This window comes from Peromyscus maniculatus, chromosome 17, assembly GCF_049852395.1.
Source record: "Peromyscus maniculatus bairdii isolate BWxNUB_F1_BW_parent chromosome 17, HU_Pman_BW_mat_3.1, whole genome shotgun sequence".
NCBI lineage: Eukaryota > Metazoa > Chordata > Mammalia > Rodentia > Cricetidae > Peromyscus > Peromyscus maniculatus.
The window spans coordinates 65,433,184-65,446,705 of NC_134868.1; positions in this window are offsets into that span (position 1 = coordinate 65,433,184).

The window sequence follows — 13,522 nt, forward strand, 5'->3', positions numbered from 1 at the left end:
ATGGACATTGTAGTCAATGGTTCATTCGCTTTTTAGTAAATGCAACAAGGTACACTTTCCATAGTGTACAAAGTGCTCAGTAAATGAGTGAGCTGTTCAATAAAGCAATTTTAGATGCCCTTGCCAAAAAGGAGAGCCACAAAAATTGAAAATGTTCCTAAGAGGGAAAAATGATTGATTTTAGGTTGGCACTGGAAACAAAACATCATGAATAGTGAGATATGCATCTTGGTAAATCTAATACATAAAAGTTATATTTTTTAATTAAGAAAGAAGCTAAGAATGTTTTTGAATATAATTTTTGAAGTATGGCATTATTACCATAAATTCCATTTTTAAACATGAAATAAACACCTAATGTTGACTGGTTAAAAGGAATATCAGAGAGACAAAGACAAGCAAAGTTTAGATAATTTTATATTCTTTGTCATTACATTGTCATTTAAAAGGTCAGCAGAATAAACAAGAATATACCAGAATTCATTTTTATATCATCACAAATTTCTCACATATCTCTTGAATTATTCTGTGCTAAATATTAAGTTATAATCTGACTCTCAAGATTCAAATTAAGCTTTAGAGCCACAAAAGAGGAGGTGTCACAGATTTTCAACCATCTATGTATTTGAAGAGATAAGAATATGTTGCACTAAAAATTAAAATCCAATCACTATACTACTTCTATACATAAATATGTTTTTTCTTTATTAAGAAATTTTTTATTCATTTTACATACCAACCCAGATCCCCCTCTTTCCTCCTGTTTCCCTCAGTCATCACCCCTAGCCCACTCCCCATTCCCTCCTCTGAAAAGGTAAGCCTCCCATGGGGAGTCAATAAAGCCTGGTGCATTCAGTTGAGGCAGGTCCAAGCCCCTCTCCTTGCATCAAGGCTGTGCAAGGTGTCCCATAAATACTTCTTAATCAGCAGTTACTGATTAATTCCATGCTAATGACAATGTAGGGATCCATGTCTGTGGGGTGCAAACACATCTCCACCATGGCCCCTGCCCCAGTAGAACTTATAATCAATTATGTATTAAAATAGCTAGAATGAAATAGTTAAACCTGTCAGCACAGCATAGGTTCTTGATACTCATAGAAAAGGTATAAATGAAAGCTTTGTGGATCCCAAATGTCAGACTTTCTCTCCAGTCCTTAGCATGGATACATAAATGGGGCTTGGGGGACCAGACTTCAGTTCCCACAGAAGCTAACTAGCTGTCCGAAGTGAAGCAGAGAGGAACAAAATAATGGCTGATAAGTCCACTTAAAATTAACTCCTGAATTGTGTGTCAATAACAGTAACACCATAATAAATTAGAAAGAAAAGAAGTGGGCTGAGCTATCTGTGTCCAAAAATAATCTTACTGCATACCTACTACATCTGTGACAACTGTCCTTATCAATGGAGGCAACAAAGTAAGTACAGAATGGGTTAAAAAACAAAACCAAAGTCATGAAACACGCTTGTAGAAAGGAGAGTGAGTTGAAAAGGATGGGAGCTGGATAAGAGAGATAATAACAGATTCCATTATATGTATTTTATTGTCAGCATTTCAAGTCAAATATTTTTTTTTTGTTTTTTTCGAGACAGGGTTTCTCTGTGTAGCTTTGCGCCTTTCCTGAGACTCACTTGGTAGCCCATCAAGTCAATTATTAAAAATGAAAAAAAAAAGGACCAAAGGCTACTATCCACATTTTGAAGCAAGATCTTGATTTAGTGAGAGAAAAAAGTAACCCAATGTTAATGTTTATCAAGGTGGATTCTCAGTAGATGGAACAGAGAAGAGTACTGGTTACTCTTTACACAGAATAGTCTAGAAACATAACTCTGGTGCTCAGAGTAACCAAAGTTGCCAAATGTTGTGAAACTATTTTCTCTGAATTAAAATGTTCTCTACAAGAGGAGAAAGTCTCAGATGCAGGAAGTTAAGAATAGTTACCAGAGTTGGGGGTCTCATAGCAGTACAAGGTTTGCAAGACTCTCCCCAAGGTTATATAATAACAAGAAAAACCCATCACAAGGAGAGAAATATGTCCAAAGGAGCTGAATACACGTGGTTCAGGAAGATCCCAGGATTGAACCTTCTTCCTACATTGTCACTCACGATGAGCTAGGTTTTCCCATGGTACAACTGTCCAAGAGTCTCCAATAAGTAAGCCCAATAAATTCATTGATTCACCAAGATATACATGGGTAGGCTTATTTTTCTGATCTGTCTTCAGTGCCCTATCTGAGGAAAACAGACATTTGTTCATGTTTTTCCAGGAAGCCACCCATCATCAGAAGATGAACATGTCAAACAAATAGGAAGGGTCATGTAAAGGCCTTGAGGTGGCAGTGATGTCAGTAACTTTGGGAAACAGGAGGAAGGCCACTGTGTTCAGACTGCAAACATGGCAGATAAAGGTAGAAATGAGGTTAAGGTGTGCACGGAATGTGAACAGTTAGTTAGAAGGAGACTCTGGCTCAGAACCAAATGTGAGTTGCCACTGTCAGGAAACGGACTTGAGATATTAATGAGATTTGTCTAGTTGAAGGGAAGGAAATAAATGTGAGATTCTCTATAATGACTTAGCTGTCTGATTTTATTATTTTGTTTTGTTTTATGTCTCTGATACTTCTTAGCACAATCAAAGAAAGAGCAATACATATTCAGAACTCTCCCCACCAAATCATCCATGGCTTGGGATGCAGCTCAGTGGTAGAAGCCTTACCTTGATCTACAGGAGGACCTGGCTGTTCCATAGCCAATAGTGGAAAAAAACAGAACCACCCTTCTTGGACCTCTTCTGCCACAAGAATGTATTCATGGAGATCATGGAATCCATCTGACCATCTGACCATCACAACAGACCCTTACCTATCTGTCCACTTAATTTTGGCAATCTCACCAGAAATTAGAAAGAATAACTGAACTAGTCACCTATGACTCTAAGTGAAAGAAAAACATCTGAAATGTCTGAAAGAGTATTTAAAATGTGTGACTAAAATGACATTTAAATCTATGGTGGCCACAGTCTGAGACAGCTTAAAGTTACAAAAAGTGTAAGAATGTGAAAATGTACATTTTCAGATGCCTGTCTGATGAAGGTGTTCAAGCATGGCTTGGGTAAGAGGTGAGACCTCATCAAGCAAGCTGATCTCACTCTACACACACACTAATTCATGAGGTGTTAACAGTGTGGGAATTAGCCCAGGAAATAGCTGCTCATTTTATTAAGTAGAAAGCTACTCTCATTATGACAAAAAATATGAACTACATCATGACAGAAGACAATCAGATAGTTATGGAGGTGGGTGTTATAAGGACAATGTGCCTTCCAAGTGTTCTGTTCTATCAAAGTTTAAAACACTAAGTAAGGAGTCAAACTTTAGCTTGTTTCTTCAAACAAGGGTGTTTCTCTTCTTCAATTTCCTCAGCTATTCACTAAGGAAAATTCCATTTCACTTCTTCCCAAGGGGTATCTTTTATAGTTGCTCATTTCTTCTAACTGCTAAATATGTTTTTCTCAACTCTGTGTTTATAGACCTCAAAACAATCACTTGAAAATTTCAAGGTACGGGAAAAAAATCAATGCATCCTCATTTCACTTATTGGAAGTCTCCTAGAAGGTCATTAGAGTGCAAAGTCCAATCTCCTGAATATCATTCCTTGAGTTCTTGGAGTCATCATGCAATTTTCTATTGAACTTGTATAAATGAAAACAAAAAACAAACCCAAGCCTGGGCATTTAATTGGATCTCATTACTTTCAAAAGGCCTTTTCCAAACTACTGCACACAATAATGCTCCCTCTTTTGAAATCCCCCAGTAACTATCGCCTGTATTTTCTCTTGTCAACTTATTTTATGTCTCATTCTTTGTATATTTTTATAATTATATAATTTCATATTTGGATCTATCCAGATTTTGAAGTCCTTTGTGATAAAACATGAAGAATTAAATATCTATGAATGCCTTGCAGTCACCCTGAGCACTCTTTAGAATATTTTATTCCACCATGAGAATATGTTGATTAGATTTTCTAGATTATACATAAAGTGAAGAGCTGCCTGTCACTAGGTACAAGTATAGTTTCCCAAGCAACAAAGACTTCCAGGAAAATATTCACCCAGTCCTGAATAAGTTCTTTTATGAAGATAGTCATAATCTTCATACAACTGGAGGCAAATGGTGTGCATTGAAGTAGAATTGTATGGAGCCCAGTGTATACACTTAGACCTTGGTGAACTGGATTCACATCTGTAGTCCACAGTTACTGTTTCTGTGACTTTCTGAAAGTTACAAGGCTTTCCACAGCTCCATATCCACATATACCCCCAATCTGTACAAAAAAGATGACACTGTCTTCTTCAAGTTATTATGATAGTGAAAAAAAACACAGTTAAAACATCTGGACATCCTGGTAGTGAGGTAGACATCCTGGAACCTACTCAGATACTAGGGTCCTCATGGGCACTATCAGCTAACACTTGACATTAGCCACATGGTCTTATGGACAGAAAAAAAAAAGCTTGTGGCTAAGCTATTTGATTTGCATTTTTAAGATAGAACAGAGCTTCCAACCCAAATTCACTACATATGTGAATCCTGTTCTCTCTCTCTCTCTCTCTCTCTCTCTCTCTCTCTCTCTCTCTCTCTCTCTCTCTCTCTTTCTCTCTCTCTCCCTCCCTCTCTCTCTCTCTCTCTCTCTCTCTCTCTCTCTCTCTCTCTCTCTCTCTCTCTCTCTCTGTGTGTGTGTGTGTGTGTGTGTGTGTGTGTGTGTGTGTGTGATAACTTTCCTCATAAACTCACCTTACTGCTTCTGTTTTGGTTTTATTCTTATTCAGACCAATTTCTCCATGTTTTATCTTATTTCATTTTATTTGCAAAGCTGTTATGCTTCTAAAGGATAAAATATTGACTAATTCCCAAAGGACTGTGAAGCTGTGTGAGCATGCATTTGATCAAAAGCAAAAGTAGAAAAGAATTCATAAGGAAAGGTATCCGTTGACTGTAGACAAATTCGAAACAGTCTTAGTAAATAAGAAACACAGAACCAAATACAGAGTTACAGCCAAAGAGATCAGAGTGAGAGCCACAACTACCTTATCTGACCACGTCACTGCCATCGCTTCCCCCGAGAGAGACCTTCTTCCTGTGTTACTGTCTTTTTATTGCCTTTCTATTCTGCCTTCAAATTGGCTCTAAACCCAACCACATGACTTCCTTGTCACTGCCTGTCTATACAGACTTCCAGGTCTCTATGGTTGGTACTGGGATTAAAGGTTCATGTTACCACACTTGGCTGTGTCCTTGACCACAGAGACTCTGCCTGCTATGTGATCAGATTAAGGGCATGTGCTACCACTGCCTGACTTCTGCTTAATGACTTGTTTTATCTCTGATCTCCAGGCAATTTTATTTATTAACATACAAATAAAATCACATTTCAGCACAAGTAAAATATCACCACAGCTGACTTGTATTAAATCTTGAGTTGATTGTCACACTATCAAATAAAAATGTGCAGCTTCAGAAGTGGCTTACAACAAGGAAATATTCTCATGTGTTAAATGAAATTGGATCATATAAGATTGCTCTTATGGCAAAAGAAAAGAACTACCAGAAATCAGAAAATGGCTTTCAATGTTTTTCTAACAATATCTCTCTTATCCATCCTTCATTCATTAATGTTCTCATTTGACTGAAATTAACAGGAAATTGGTGTTTCAAGAAAAAGGCTGAGATTTTAATTTCAGCCCTATGACTTAAAAATGACATCATCTCAGACCTGAGATATAGCTCAGAGGTTAATACACTGACTGCTTTTTGAGATGACCAAGGTTCAATCCCTAGCACCCACATGGCTACTCACAACCCTCTGAAAAAAAACAGGAACCATGGGATCTGACACCTTTTTCTAGCTTTTGCAGGCATTGTGTGCATGGGAAGCACAGATATACATGCAGACAAAACATCCATACACATTAAAAATAAAATGAAAAATTAGTGAATTTTATCATAGGAACATATAATATTATACACATGGGACTACTCAGACTTCCTAGAGGCTGAAACTTTGATATGGTATGTGATCTGCAAATTAATGGTTTTAAACCTTGAACACAATAACTTTTTAATGCTTTTATGACTGACTAATGCCTTTTATAATTTTTCAGAAGACAAAGCAAATGTTGATTTTAACAGATTTGCACTTTAAATATCTGGTTTTTATTTTAGTGATGTTTAAATAAGACAAATGCAGTAACTATTTTAAAAAATAGAGCAAATGACCACATACTAGTAAAGAAAAGATTTTAATCAGTGTTTTTTATCTTAGCCATTCTGACAAGTGTAAGATGGTATCTCAGAATCATTTTGATTTGCATCTCCCTGATGGCTAAGGATGTTGAGCAATTCTGTTGAGAATTCTCTGTTTAGATCTTACCCTATTTTTTAATTGGATTATTTGGTATTTTGATGTCTAGTTTCTTGAGTTCTTTATATATTTTGGAGATCAGCCCTCTGTCAGATGTGGGGTCAGTGAAGATCTTTTCCCATTCTGTAGGCTGCCATTTTGTCTTATTTACCACATCCTTTGCCTTACAGAAGTTTTTCAGTTTCAGGATGTCCCATTTACTAATTGTTGCTTTCAATGGGGAACACTCCTCTACTGCTGGTGGGAGTATAAACTTGCACAGCCACTTTGGAAATCAGTATGTTGGTTCCTCAAAAAATTGGTAATCAGTCTACCTCAAGACCCAGCAAAAACAGTCTTGAGCATATACCCAAAAGATGCACAATTATACCACAAGGACATACACTCAACTATGTTCATAGCAGCATTGTTCATAATAGCCAGAACCTAGAAACAAACTAGACACCCCTCAAAGAATGGATAAAGAAAATGTGGTACATTTACACAATGGAGTATTACTCAGCTGTTTAAAAAAAACAATGACATCATGAAATTTGCAGGCAAATGGATGGAACTAGAAAAAAAAACTATCCTGGGTGAGGTAACTCAGACCCAGAAAGACAAACATGGTATGTACTCACTCATAAGTGGATATTAAACATAAAGCAAAGGATAACCAGGTTACAAACCACAACACCAGAGAAGCTAGGTAAAATGGAGGACCCTAAGAGGGGCATGCATGGTTCACCCTAGGAAGGGGAATAGATAAGATCTCCTGGGTGAACTAGGAGGGACAAATGAGAACATGAGGGAATGGGATGGTTGAGTTGGGGGAAGGACAGAGAGGGAGAGTAAGGAAAGAGATATTTTGATAGAGGGAGTCATTATGGGGTTAGGGAGAAACCTGGTACTAGCAAAATTTCCAGGAATCCACAAAGATGACCCCAACTAAGATTCCAAGCAATAGTGGACAGGGTGCCTGAACTGGCCTTCCTCTGTAATCAGATTGATGACTTCCCTAATTGTCATCATAGAACCTGCATCCAGTAACTGATGGAAGCAGATCCAGAGATCCACAGCTAAGCACTGGGCTAAGCTTCTGGAGGCCACTAGAAGAAAGGGAGGAGAGGTTATAGGAGAAAGGGGGATCAATATCATGATGGGGAAACCCATAGAGACAGCTGACCTGAGCTAGTGGGGCTCACAGACTCTGGACTGACAGCTGGAGAACCTCCATGGGCCCTCTGAATATGGGTGACAGTTGTGTGGCTTGGGCAGTTGATGGGGAACCTGGCAGTGGGACCAGGATCTATCCCTGGTGCATGAACTGGCTTTTTGGAGCCCAATCCCTATGGAGGGACACCTTGCTCAGCCTTGACACAGTGGGGAGGGACCTGGCCCTGACTCAACTTCATATGCCAGACTTTATTAATTCCCCATGGTAGGCCTTACCCTCTCTGAGGAATGAATGGGGGAATGGGGGGAGGTGAGGAAGGAGTAGGAAGAGAGGAGGGAGGGGGAACTGTGGTTGATATGTAAAATGAAAAAAGAACTTTTAAATAGAAAAAATACATTTCAGTTTAAAAAAATGAAAAGATTTTCATTTATAAAAGTCAGATGCTGGAAAAGATTCACAATTAATGGCTCTCTCTTTTCAGCTATGACTTTATATGGATCAGCTTATTTGATAAATACAATTATCCTTTGATTTGAAATTTTCACTGAGGAAAATAGGAATGAACAGGCAGGGCACAGATCTTTAGAAAAATGAATTTATTCTGCACAATCTGCATTGTGAGTCCATATCTTCATATATCTATACTCACTCATACATTGTATAGCAGCTGAGTAAACTCTAATGTAAACTGTGGAATCTGGATTATGAACACACATCTGTATTGAGTTACCCATTATAACAGATGAATCTCTCTGCTGCAAGATGTTTTTTGGTAATTGAAAGGCTTTGCATCTGTTGTGTAAGGGATGTCCAGGATATTTCAGCACCATCTTCTTTGTTTTCTGTACACCTAACAATACCCTACAACATAAAGTTCATTTTCAAATACAATCTCAGTGAAAAGAGAGATTTATCTCACACTTGATGTAGCAGGACATACCCCATGTTATCTACGGGGGGGGGGGGACATCACAACTGCCCATGATTCCACCCAAGTTTTATTTCCTCAAATAGGGGGGGACATACTTTTTGAACAATCATCCAACTATATAACTGTGCTCTGTATACATTTTGATGTGTAGGCAAAAAAATGTTTTTCAATAGTCTTGATTTGAAGCTAAGCAATTACCTTACTTCCCTCAATACACTAGCTTCATCAAGATAGGGACACAAAGAGACAAATAAAGCTAGTACTGATACATTGTTTAACAAAAATGTACAAATATGTACAACTGGCCCTACTATGTGTTTATAGCACTGTGTAGTTGATTGATTCCATGGGAAAGATGTCTTTCAGGAGGGTTTTTTTGTGCCTTAGGAAAGAACAATGGCAATATTTTAAAAAATTGTTTAGATGAAATATGTACAAAGGTACTAAGAACCTTGTTTAAGCTCACTCCACATATTTTCATTGGTGCTTTAAAATCTTGTCAATCAAATAGATCAAAAGATTCAAGTCATGAAGTTAGTTGTGGTTTGCAATGTATCTTTCACAGTTAGAAATGTTTCTTCTTTCTTAAGATATTCTCTTATGAATGTATGTTAAAGATGTCTGTACATTCTCACTCACATAGTATTGATAGATTATTAATTCTTCCATGTAGGCTGCTTTTTCAAATCACTAGTAAAAACACTCTGTTCTTAATGCAGCTTTAAATACCTATGAAACATGGTCCATGTATTTTCCAATATTATATATAACAGTAACACAAAATGTCATATACTATATGAAAATTTAAATAATGAACTACTTTTGAGAATAACAGACTTCAAGTATTAATGGGATAATTGAAAGGTCATAACTTTGTGAACAGAAAGTGCCTTTCACACACATAATTAATAACAAAAGAGGTTATTTGGGACTCAAATTTTTATCAGCAACTCTAGGTTACATTATGTTACCCATATTGAAACATGATAGATATTCCTAATCAAAAGAGCTAGATTTCTCATTAAGTACTCATTAAACTTCCACACCTTAGGATAACCTTAAGAGATTCATTGACATTAATGAGAATAACTCTTATTAATGATAATTGAAATTGTATGCATGCAGCAAAGATAATATAGAAAGCTGTAAACACACACACACACACACACACACACACACACACACACAGTTAGGATGTTATATTCCACTACCAAGGTAAAAGACACAATTGTTGATTTGTTAAAATGAAACTGTCTGCAGAAATGCCATACATAGAATTACAAGTAGTTGAAAAAGCCTTTATACATTTAAAAATATTTAAATGTTTGATGATAATTAATTCAGATTTTAAAAGATGAATAAATATCTGTATTTTAGAAAAATAATTACTGAAATTATTTTGCAACAAACACAAATTCCTGAATATATTTAGTTACTAATACAGTTGATGAATTAATAAAACACTGAACTCTCCTATTCCTTTCTGTCTAACTAATTTTTAGTGTTGCTTATGCTATTTAAAATTCATCCATGCTGAAAACGATTGGCCATGGAAGAAAACATTATAAACACCAAATAAAACCTATAGTCATAAAAGCATGCCTATTTACTTCCTCTTGTTCTGAGCATAAGTTGTTTTTTAAATAAATGATTGTCTTGTGAGAACAAAGCTCCTACATTTTTATAGAACAACAAGTTAATCATTTGATGGTGACTGTGTGACCATGGAAGGTCTCAAACCTGGTCTCCATGGTGATTGTTTAACCACAGAATGTCCCTACCTGAGGGCAGTCAATGAGAAACAGTGATGGGCAACCATCCCTTTAGAAGTGAGATTAAACTATGATTTCTGGAAAGTCCCTAGAAATGAGCCAATCAGAAATCCCCTGCTATTGTAATCTTGTGGTTTTTGCCTTTAAAAGCTGTGCACAATTCAGGCTGGGCACTTCCTCCAGCCTCCACTGCATTGGATGTGTTAGACAAAGTCACTGCCTAGGCTTGTACTGTTCTTGGATATCCCGAATTAAAGCTTTGCTTTTACATTCTGGTATGCTCATCTTTGGTGGTCTCTCTGGGGGTCACAATCTGGGTACAACAGTCTAAAGCATATTTCTATTTAATGTGCAATTGAAATTTCCCTAGGCTTCTGGTAGACCTAGTCATGAATATTACTGTCTTTTGGGAATTTCTTTCTCCTTGTTACCTGAATTGTTCTGATACACTCCCAAGTTCATTTCTTTCTGAGCCCTTTTAGGGGATGAAAAAAATAAGGTCACCATCTAAGAAGAAATTATAATGTGAGGAGACCTTCTACGTACCAAATAGTCATTTGCTTCTTGCTCACTTTGAGCATTGAGAATCACTGGAATATAAAAGGCAGTTGTTCCTGAACTGACTTACCTCAGCAATCAGATCAGTGAATACTATAGCCAGATTTCCTGTATCCTGGACTACCAGCGGCGGTCAGGACAAATCTCTCCCACTTGTATGCCCCAAGTAAACACACAGAGGCTTATATTAATTATAACTGCATGGCCATGGCTCAAGCCTTTTGCTTGCTAGACTTCATATCTTAAATTAGCCCACAACTATTAATCTATGTATCACCACGTTTCAGGGCTTTACCTGAATCCCATTACAAGTTGCTCCTTGGGCAGCTTGCTGGCATCTTCCTCTGACTTCTTCCTGTCTCTCTCTTTGAATTTCCTGCCTGCCTCTAAGCTGCCTTGTCATAGGCCAAAGAACTTTATTTATGAACCAATCAGAGCAACACATATTCACAGCGTACAGAAAGACGTTATTTGTAGCTGAAAGTTTTTCTGTGTCCCACCCAGTCCTGCAGCCACTCAGACCCAAATAAACACACAGAGGCTTATATTAATTAAAACTGCTTGGCCATTAACTTGGGCTTATTACTGACTAGCTCTTACACTTAAAATCAGCCCATTTCTGTTAACCTATATGTCACCACATGTTCTGTGGCTTTACCTGTGTGCCATTACATGCTGCTCCCTGGACGGTGGGCCGGTGTCTCCTGGCTCAGCCATCCTCTTCCCAGAATTCTCCTTGTCTGTTTATCCCACCTATACTTCCTGCCTTGCTATTGGCCAATCAGCATTTTATTAAACTAGTGTACAAGAGCATTATCCCACAGCATTTTCCCTTTTCGGTTTAATTAAAAAAGGAAGGTTTTAACTTTAACATAGTAAAATTACATATAACAAAATTATCAAGCAGTAATTATAGTTACAAAATACCCTAACTGTCATCATAGGGCCTTCATCCAGTAACTGATGGAAGCAGATGCAGAGATCCACAGCCAAGCACCAGGCTGAGCTCTAGGAGTCTAGTCGAAGAGAGAGACGAGAGATTCTCTGAGGAAGGGGCATCAAGATCATGAGGGGGAAACCTACAGAGACAACCAAACCAAGCTAGTGGGAACTCATGAACTTTAGACCAACAGCTGTGGAGCCTCCATGGGACTGGACTAAGCCCTTTGCATAAGCATGATAGTTGTGTAGCTTGATTTGTTTAAGGGGTCCCTGGCAGTGGGATCAGGATTTATCCCTGGTGCATGATTTGGCTTTTTGGAGCCCAGTGCCTATGTTGGAACACCTCACACAGGGGGAGAGGCTTGGATCTGCCTCAACTGAAACCACCAGGCTCTGCTGACTCCCATGGGAGGTTTTGCCTTGAAGGAGGTGGAAATATGGAGTGTGGGGGGACTGAGGGGCAGAAGGAGGGAAGAGAGGGGATCTGTGGTTGGTATGTAAAATGAATAAAAAATTTCTTAATAAAAATAAGCAATAAAGGGCAGTTTTTCCAGTTGCCAAGACATTCTTACATATAATTAACTGAAATATACTCTGTGGGTAATTTTTGTCTAAAAAGCCTAGTTATGAAAGCTGAATAGAATCAGTTCAGTTCCTCTTGGGCAGAGCAGACCTTAAATGCAGGATGACTTGCTTCTGTGCTATTGTCTCTCATTCCCCATGAACATGTAAAGCACCTTCAACCACCACTCTAGTATGGACAGGTGTCAGGGAGGTGCACTTCAGTTTCAGTGAGGCACCTGGAATTAATTGCAGTCTTCTACTGTGATTTTCAGTGTTGAGTATGGGGAGCTTATTATTCCTTGGGAATTGATAGTGTTCTTTCCTCTATTAATACAACCTAGGATTGCATTAGCTCTTTTGTTTGCACCATCACCTCAGATAACCCTCCATATCCTATATATATATTACCAGGAGGGAATTGAAAAGAACTTTTAACAGACTATCTAATCTAACCCCAATCCTTTGATCAAATAGTCCTTTTATATAAATGGGTCATTAAAAACCCTTCCAGTTTTTGAAGAACTAAAAATAAGGAGGAAAATGTAATTGCTCCAACTTCCCTTAATTCATTCTTTGCTTGTGAATTCTGTATCTCTTAGTGAGCTACAACCATGTGTCCTACCAGAGAAATTAATATACCACAACCTTCATCCTTGAACTCAGTTGCCATGTTTCTAAGATAATCAAATGAACACTGTATGCCAGAACAGTGATACAGGTGTGTGATGGTGACCTGAAAACACAGAGAAGAGACATTGAAACCAGCCTAACTCAGACAAAAGACCATAGAGCACTACAGAAAATCTCATTCTGAGTTAGATCTTAAATACAAGTGAGAATCTTCCCATTTCATACTGTTTTGTACTTTGAACAGTGTTACGGTGCTAGAGAAGCATATGTAGGAGAAAAGAATGTAGAAGAAGAGAGACTGGACAGGATGATGCCTGGATAAGTCATCTAGGGCTGCTGTTCACAAGTTCAGCAATGAGAGAGAAGGGAAAAGAAGTTGGAGGTGTGAGAGATCCACAGAGATGTCAGGCATGGCGTATAGATAATAATAAACCCTCCCTGTCTTGCTTCAGCCAGGAGATTGTTATTTATTATCAGATGAGAAGCAGAAGCAGAGGTTTTGTCAGCAGGGCAATAACAGGTGGAGTATGACTTGGATTTAG